The 9,584-nt window shown below is 50.4% G+C and overlaps 1 pseudogene; it reads left to right on the top strand.

Moving 5' to 3' along the window:
- The first annotated feature begins 3,477 nt into the window (after positions 1-3,477).
- Positions 3,478-4,784, top strand: LOC107182992 (annotated as a pseudogene).
- The last annotated feature ends 4,800 nt before the right edge of the window (positions 4,785-9,584 follow it).

Genomic DNA, 9,584 nt, shown 5'->3' with positions numbered 1-9,584 from the left:
TGCTTTCCCTTTCGCCTCCCTGCATTGTGCCTACATATGCAAATTAACCGCTATTTTGTTGTCAGTTAACTGCCATCTGAGTTGGCAGTTAATTTGCATATAGCCCTGATTAGCCAATGAAAAGGGTATCGTTGTACGCCAATTACCATTTTTCTCTTTTATTATATAGGATATATATATCCCTGTTAAGGAAAATTTTTTGTTATCCTTTTCTCTCACTCTGAATACTACTGACACCAGATTTGGGTTTTTCTCATCTCAACCAATTCTCCAACTTCAGCTGGGTGTCCTACAATTGAATTCAGTTCTGGTCTTATCTACCTGGAGTTAAATTCAGATCCCACAGATTAAGGGATTATTCTATGAGTCTTCCCTGACTCAGGTGCAGTCTCAAATCCCAGGATGTCACCTGTACTTCTGATTGACTGGCTATGAATTGGGGTCTCCACCATGCCCTCCTTGGGTTCAATAATTTGTTTATATGGCTCACAATACCCAGGGAAACACATTTAGAAGTTTATTATAAAGGATATAATCTATCTATATAAAACCAAAATATGCAAATTGACCAAACAGCCAAATGACCAGCGGAACAACTGGTTGCTATGATGCGGCCCCCAGCCCGCAGGCCCCAACCGGTGGTGGGGGTGGTGCAGGGCTGGCAAGAGGGTGCTAAGAAATGACACCTCTCGCCCTAACCGGTTTGGCTCAGTGGTTAGAGCATCAGCCTGCGGACTCAGGGGTCTCAGGTTCGATTCCGGTCAAGGGCATATACCTTGGTTGCGGGCACATCCCTAGTGGGGAGTATGCAGGAGGCAGCTGATCAATGTTTCTCTCTCTTCGATGTTTCTGGCTCTCTATCCCTCTCCCTTCCTTTCTTAGAAAATCAATAAAATATATTTTTAAAAAAGAACTTGTATGGATATATACATAACCCATGGACACAGACACTAGGGTGGTGAGGGTTTGGGGTGGGGGCAGAGCAGGCTAGGGGAGGTCAATGGAGGAAAAAAGGAGGCATATGTAATACTTTCAACAATAAAGTTTTTTTAAAAAAGGAAAGAAAAGTCAAAGAACTATAGTCAGAAACACATTTAAGATTTAGTCATGCTGAGAGGAACATTGAGGTCATTTTACTCATCTACCATTGCTAATTTTATCACACTACAGGCCCATTGCACAGATTCATGCACTGGTGGGGTCCCTTGGCCTTCCCTGTGGGAATTGGGCCGAAACTGGCTCTCCAACACCCCCTGAGGGGTCCTGGATTGTGAGAGGGCAGTTCTTAGGTAATGCACCCTGGAATTGGGCTCCCTCCTCTCTGGTTCCAGGTGTGTCACCCAAGAACCACAGCTGCCAAGTCACTGCAGCTCAGCAACTCCTGTGTTGAGCGTCTGCCCCCTGGTGGTCAGTGTGCATCATAGCTATTGGCCGGAATGTTGCATGGTCGGCTGGTCACTTAGGATTTTATATATATAGACTAGAGGCCTGGTGCACGAAATTTGTGCAATAGTAGGCCTTTGAGGCCACTGCGGTTGCCTCTATCCTTCCCTTGCAGCCGTAGCAGCTGCCTCGATCCTGTGGCTGCAGCCCCAACTTTTTCCAGAAGGTCATCCGGAAGGTTGTATGGATGGCCATTCGGTCGATTTGCATATTATGCTTTTATTATTATAGATTAGCTGATTCATTTCCACTCAAGATGGACAAATTGAGGGGATAGTTTTGCTCAATGCCAGGAAGAAGACACTACATCATTAATTCTATTTCTTTAGAGAGCTGGAATCTAGACTGCAGTAATATAGTTGGTAGGGAATTTGTAGGGCATGGTCTTTGGAGTGAGGTTAAGGGAACATTATTTGCCCAATTCTGTTTAGAGCATAGGCTGAACAAATGTTCATAATAGAGCTTAGATACTTGGGAGGTAATACACCCAACAGAAAAAATGAATTCTTTAAAGTGGTTAAGAGTAGAATAACAAGGTGCAAACACCGGAAACTGGACATTAGGTTAGACATTAGGAAAGTATTTCTAAATGTAGGGTTGATTAGATTTTGGAATAATTTTCTGGGAAATGTCACTAAGGTCCCATCACTAGGAATGCTCAAGAGTAGATTAGATGAATATAGATTGTTATTTATGGCCACAGAAATGAGGTCAAGCCCACAGTAATATAGAGGAGCAAACTCTGTGCCCCTGAAGATGTTTCCCCCTTTATAATAACATCCACTTGATTTTACAAAGCAACAAAAACAAAAGCATCATCATATATGATAGTAACTTACAATAAAGAGTTCCCATAACAACAGGGATGCCTCTTAGCCCTGATTTCTTTAAGCTAGCTTTTAATTAGAGGATAGATGTTTGATTCAGTGAAATAAGTGAAAATGGTACTCACTTTACATTATAATGGAATTATTTTGCAGCCAATATGCTTATATTACCAAATTTTTATTTTGTTCAAAATCAGTCTAAGCAATACTTTGTCTCCTTAATGGTCCTAGTAGCAACTCAGGTTAGCTGTTTTTGCTTAATTTTTATGGCAATTTTCAGCCATTTCCATTCTTTTAAGTACTAACAGTATTTTAAATTTAGCAGTGTATTGATGTCTGCGTTTTATTTCTATTTGATTTGATTTATTTTATTCAAAATGGTTTGAGTGGCCATTGATTGTTTTGTGAATAATGCAAAGATATTGGATAAAATTACTGTGGATGGGGTTGATTTCCTATTTAAAATGAATGTGAGGGCAGGCACTCTTTACTGGGATATAAATTCGGTAGAGTAAATGTGAGAGCACTCCTGTGTGCCAGGAACTGTTCTCAATGTCCAACCATATAGCCATAAATTGGAACAACAATGCCTGTGCCTTTGTGGAACCTAATCTCAGCGAGAGCCATGAACAATCCTAATATATAAAAACCCAGGGTCTGTAACAATCAAATGGATGACCGGTCCATCCCCTGTCACTCAGGCTCCATTGATCAGGGGATGGTTAATGTGGGAACCGAGGTCTCTCAGGCCCCAATGAATCTGTGGCAGGAGCGACTGGTGAGCTGGCAGAAGGCAGACCATTTGGTCTCTCCCTAGCCCGCAGGCTCCCATTGATCAGGGGATGGTTAACAGGAAACCAGAATAAGTGGTGAGCAACTGGAAAGCAGGCCTCTTGGTCCCTCCTCCTGGCCCTCATACTCCAATCAATTGATGGCGGAAGTGGGGCAGAACTGGGAACTGGCTTCCTTAGTAGTCCTGTAGGTTCAGTCTCCAGAGGACAGGCCAGGCACCAACGGACCAGTGCCTCTGGCACAATCCCGACAGCGTTGCCGGCCTCCTGGAACTTGGCCTCTGGCACTGAGGCCACTTCCCCTCCCCAGATACTCCATAAGGAAGAAAAGATATCGCCAGCAGCACTACGGGCTGACTGCTCTCCCTGTGCTTCCTCCAGGTCACTTGAGCTGGCCCCTGTCCGCCCCACTCCAGATGAAGTGTGGTAACTGCACATGGAAGGAATGTAGTAAAAAAACAAAATCTGATGACAGAGAATGCTGCAGTCAATATCCAGAGTCCGGCTCAGGAGAACAGAGAGAAGGGAGAATTCCATAAGTTGGCCGATGCCAAGATATTTCTGAGTGATTGTCTGGCGTGTGACAGCAGAGGAAGGAGTCCAAGTTTCTCAACAGAATATCAAAGACTTCTTCCATGTTCTGAACCTTAATAAGCAATGTGATACCTCACAGCACAAGGTTCTGGCAGTGTCCATGTGTCCTTAGTCTCTGCCTTATTTTGCTGCTAAATTCAGCTTCAGTGTCACTGAGGCATCCAGAAGGCTCTGAGGCTTCCTCAAAAGCCTTGGGGGTCACTGTCTTTGATATGAAGATAGCTTCAGGCTTTAGCATCCTGGAGAGTCAGAAGGAAATTGTGTGTTACTACTGCCAGCACCGTGAGAAAGAGCCCTGGCTACCCACGCTAACCTCCGCTTGCCCCAGCTGGGACCGATATCCAGAGCATGTGCTGGGTCACCCCATCACCCCACCTCTGAATGGCCAAGTCTCCCCAGCAGATCATGGGCTCTCTGGTGAAGGATTACTTCACCAGACTACAGAACCTGTCCCCAGACAAGATTTTCCACATCATTGTGTTCCTGTGTTATGACAAGAAACTGGAGGCCCTTTTTAGGAGATATTCCCACAGCTTTACATAGTTCCCAGGGTGCTGACTACATGTTAACCTCAGGTGAAATTGTCAAGATAATGGAGCAAAGTGACCTCGCCTTGAGTGAAGTTGCCATGGACACTCTGTTTAGAGACATGAAGGAGGAGGTGAGGCTCCACAAGGTGCCAGCTCCAACAGGTACCCGGCACACATCTTCAGGCACATGCCCAAGGAGATGTTCAGTGGGGATGTGGGAGTGCTCACCTACTGCACCCTGAGGAACAAAGACTTCCAGAAGGTCACCCTGGAAAGGGACAGAGAGGTTCTGCTATGCTTTGAGGCTGCTTACGGCTTTTGGAACATCCAGAAGTGGTTCTGAAGCTGTAGAGGGGCAAGTTCCCCTGCCACTCTGTGGAGGTCCTGGCCTGTGCTAGGCATGCCTAAGTGGCAGAGGCCACGCCCAGGCAGATGACGGGTATGCGGACAGGGCACTGCTGTGTCAGATGGAAGTCATCTATGCTGCCATACTGGTGTGGCCCCAGGAGACCAGTCCCCATGTGCAGGAGCTATACCGGGAGTGGCTGGGGTGGGGCAGCGACTCCCACCAGGCCCAGGTGGCCCTGCACACTGCCTAGCAGGGCCTAAGCAGCCTGCCAGGACATCAAGTGGTAAAGGTCCAGCAGACGCCCAGCCTGCAGACCACCTGAAGAGGGGTGTCAGACACATGTAGGAAAGGCTTAGCATCTCTCTCATTGCTTTGGTTTTCAGAATTCCCTGCTTCCCATCTGTTGGCTCTCTCCCTCTGAAGGGTGCTATCATCATCACATGGGTGGAACTGGAATATTGTATCTGAAGAGGATTGCCCCAGTGTACGTATTCTTTTATCCGATGATGAAAAAATTCCAAAGAACAGGAATGGAGACAGACTACTCTCCTTTAGGCTTAAAAAATCTCCTGAAGTGTCCTGCAAAGAGCTGAAACTTGGTTCTATCCACGTGCCTCAGAAAGATTGGATGAGGAAATGACCCAGTTTGGCCTTGACTTTACCCACTTATGTTACTCTTGAAGGTGTCTTTGCCACAATGTGAATAAACTGCCACCTTTTGGAATAGGGGCTCATACTAAAGTCTGCATTCCCAACATTTCTTGAAACAAATCTATGTTCTGCAGCTGTGGCCACCATCCTGAGATCAGGTCATGTCGACCAGATTCTGTCGCTGGGAATCAGGGGTCACTTGACTGGAGGCCTCCCCATGCCCTTTTACATTCAGGGATTAAGCTGAACTCACTTTGGGGGAGGCCTGGCAAGAGTGACAGGTGTCACAAATGGAAGGATAGAGAATGGAGAGGTGGACACCCTGCTCGGTCCCTCCCTGGGTAGTGTCAGGCAGATGAAGGCCAGCCAGCCTGCCCCACAATTGGGTGAGATAGCATCCTCTATGTCCACCTCTCACCCCGTGGGCCTGGCCACTCCCTTCAGCTCCGGAAGCCCTCTGCATTCCATGATAGTGCTCTCTGCCCTCACATGCTGCTCGCCCTAAGTGAGAAGGAAGAGAGCAGTTGGCCCACAGAGAACTACACAGAAAGATAGGGCTCACAGCTGGTGAGTGCTGTGGCAGTGGCGGGAGCCTCTCCTGCCTCATGGCAGCGCTAAGGAGCAGTGAGCTGAGTGGTAAGGAGCAATGGGCAGGCTGGTGGTAAGGAGCGAGGGGTCCCGGACTGCAAGAGGGATTTCCAACTGTCGGCTTAGGCCCGCACCCTCTCACAGTCCAGGACCCTTCAGGGGATGTCTGCCTGCTGGCTTAGGCCAATTCACCATTGATTGGTTCAAAAAATTCGGCCTTAGCAACATCCACAGATGTTAAGCTTCATGGTTCCCATCTATTTTCCCACTCTGTGTGTTCAGCCTAGGATCAAGGCCCTTTGTTCTTGTGATTTTACATGGGAAAGGGTGTGGCTGACAAACTGGTTCCTTTCCACATCTGCAGTATCCAGCTGTACCTCCTTTTTACATTCCTCTCCCCTAGTCTCTTCCTTGACTGCCTAACTGTTTCTAACTCCTCATTCCCCCCTCTGATTAGGAGTCCCTAACTGCTGTTAGGGAAGAGGGATGACACCCATTGTAACTACTTTCAGCTGGTAAAGGGTATTGTTGATGGAAACAGTTGTTAGGGCTCCATTGTAGGTGGGTGATCTAAGGGGCCATGGGAGATAGGGGTTGTCTTTTATATATATACTAGAGGCCTGGTGCACAAAAATTTGTGCACTGGAAGGGGGTGTCCCTCAGCCCAGCTTGCCCCCTATCACATACTGGGAGCCCTAGGGGATGTCCTACTACCTGCTCCCTGCTCCCCTTGGGGAGTGGCCCTAAGCCAGTCTGGCCTCCCTTTGTGGGAGTCGACAGGGCTGATCAGGGGAAGGCCGCAGGCCCATCACCGCACTGTTGCAGCCACTGCCAGTCACAGCAGCCACCGAGGTGTTTTCATCAACAGGAACTCCAGTCCCTTTACCATGAAAAAAATGACAACTTTCTTTAGGCATTTTCAAGAAGTGTCTTTCATAGGATATGACCTTTCTTTCTTTCTTTCTTCCTTCCTTCCTTCCTTCCTTCCTTCCTTTCTTCCTTCCTTCCTTTCTTTCTTCCTTTCTTTCTTTCTTTCTTTCTTTCTTTCTTTCTTTCTTTCTTTCTTCCCTTACTTATTTTTTTTTATTTCTAAAACATACAAAATATAATTTGAAATTAATACCCAGTTCTAAACAAGAATATTACCAGTGGCATACAGGGAGCTTAGCCAATCAGCAGTCAGAAAAGGTGTTTCCTCTGTAGTTCACACCAATTGCCGGTATGGCCCCTGCCCGGGCCTAACGCCTCTGGCGAGTCATTAGTGCTGGGCCGGGGCAACCCCAGCTCCCCGCCGCTGCCACCATCAATGATCGCTGGCTGGCTCCTCCTTGGCCCAAGCTTAAAGCCTCAGGCCGAGGTATTAGGCCTGGGCTGGGGCACCCCCAGCTCCCTACCACTGCTGCCATCAAGGATCGCTGGCTGGCTCTGCCCTGGTTCCCCATAGCTGCCACCATCAACAATTGCTGGCTGGCTCCTCCCTGGCCCAAACCTAAAGCCTCAGGCCGAGGTTTTAGTCCTGGGCCAGGGCACCCCCAGCTCCCCACAGCCACTGCCACCACCATCAAGGATGGCTGGCTGGCTTTGCCTTGGTTCCCTGCTACTGCAGCCATCAATGATCCCTGGCTGGCTCCTCCCCAGCCCAAGCCTAAAGCCTCTGGTTGAAGTGTTAGGCCTGGGCCTGTGCTGGCGCCCCCTCCACCCCCAGCTCCCTGCCTCCAATCGCTGGTGGCTCCACCCCGGCCCAGGCCTAAAGCCTCAGACCGAGGCTTTAGACCTGGACTGGGGCACCCCCAGATCCCCGCCACCGATCACTGGGTGGCTCCGCCCCGGTTCCCTGCCAAAGCTGCCATCAACGATCGCTGGCGCATGATCACTGGATGGCTCCTCCCCAGCCCAAGCCTAAAGTCTCAGGCCAAGGCTTTAGGCCTGGACCGGGGCACCCCCAGCTCCCCGCCACTGATTGCTGGCTGGCTCCGCCCCGGTTCCCCGCCGGAACTGCCATCAAGGATCCCTGGCTGGCTAGCCCGGCCCAAGCCTAAAGCCTCTGGCGGAGGCTTTAGGCCAGGGCCGGGGCACCCCCAACTCCCCGCCACCAATTGCTGGCTAGCTCCTCCCTGGCCCAAGCCTAAAGCCTCTGGCCGAGGTGTTAGGCCTGGACTGGGGAACCCCCAGCTCCCTGCCGCTGCCGCCATCAAGCATAGCTGGCTGGCTCCGCCCGGTTCCCCACCACAACTGCCATCAATGATCGCTGGATGGCTCCTATCTGGCCCAAGCCTAAAGCCTCTGGCCGAGGCATTAGTCCTGGGCCGGGGCACCCCCAGCTCCCCGCGGCCGATCGCTGGCTGGATCTGGCCAGGCCCCAGCCTAAAGCCTCAGTCCAAGGCTTGGGGCTGACATATGCAAATTAGCCGCCATCTTGGCTGTTGATTAATTTGCATATCTCACTGATTAGCCAATTGGAAGGGTAGTGGTCGTACAGCTAATTACCATGTTTCTCTTTTATATATCCTATCTAATAAAAGAGAAACATGGTAATTAGCCATAACTTTGCTACCCTTTTAATTGGCTAATCAGGGCGATATGCAAATTAACTTCCAACCAAGATGGCGGCCGGCAGCCAGGCAACGGACGCGAACAGGAGGCTTGCTTGCTCCAGTGACTGAGGAAACCAAGGTCCCCGCCTTGCCAGTGCTGGGCTCTGAGCTGCTCTCTAAGAAACATTGTTGCAAATATAGAAGCTAAACAAAACCCAGAAACCTGCTTTCAGCCAGCCGGCCGGTATCTCAGGGCTGGAGTTGCAACAAAGTTTCAAATACAGAAGGTAAAAAAGCCCAGAAACCCGCTGTCAGCAGCCGAGGTCTCACAGGTAAAGCCAGCGCTCAGCGCCAGTGACAGCCATACCAGGTAAATAAATCCCAAAATTAAAAAACAAAAGGAAAAAAAGAGAGGTTGGGAGCTTCAGTCCCCCACCAGCCAGAAAACGGCCCTCAGCCCCTCCCCAGGCTGGCCAGGCACCCAAGTGGTACCCTCACCCTGATCCAGGACACACTTCAGGGCAAACCAGCCGGCCCTCATCCATGCACCAGGCCTCTATCCTATATAGTAAAAGGGTAATATGCCTCCCAGCACTGGGATCAGCAGAGCAGCGAGGCCTCACTGCCCCTGTGTCAAGCGGAGCCACAAGACCTTCCAGTACTGGGATCATCAGAGCAATGAGGCCTCTTAGCACCGGGATCAGCTGAGCAGTGAGGCCACCCAGCACCAGGATCAGTGGAGCAGCAAGGCCTCCCAGCACCGGGATCAGCGGAGCCGCGAGTCCTCCTGGCACAGGGATCAGTGGAGCCACGAGGCCTCCTGGCCCCTGGAGCAGCATGACAGGGGGTAGCGCACAAACCCCCTGATCGCCCTGCGGCTCTGTTTGTGACAGGGGGCGGGGCCACAACCTCCCTAACTGCCCTGCTCTGTTCTTGAAAGGGGAAGGCACAACAACCCCCTGATCAGCCCTGCTCTGTGCCTGATAGGGGGGAGCTCCCCAACTTCCTGATCGGCCCTGCTCTGTGGGTGACAGGGGGCAGCACCCCAACCTCCTCATCCACTCTGCCTTGAGTGTGACAGGGGATGGCGCCCCACCCCCCAATTGGCCAGCTCTGTATGTGACAGGATTGGCACCCCAACCCCCTGATCCGCCCTGCTTTGTGCATGACAGGGGGTTGAGCAGCAACCTCCCCATCGACCCTGCCTTGAGTGTGAAAGGGGGCAGCGCCCCAACCCCCCAATCAGCCCTACCCTGAGCGTGACTGAGGGTGGCATC

This window comes from Myotis davidii, unplaced genomic scaffold, assembly GCF_000327345.1.
Source record: "Myotis davidii unplaced genomic scaffold, ASM32734v1 scaffold490, whole genome shotgun sequence".
In the NCBI taxonomy this organism is placed as follows: domain Eukaryota; kingdom Metazoa; phylum Chordata; class Mammalia; order Chiroptera; family Vespertilionidae; genus Myotis; species Myotis davidii.
Note: the sequence above shows the minus strand (reverse complement) of the source record. Positions and strands in the feature narration are given on the sequence as shown.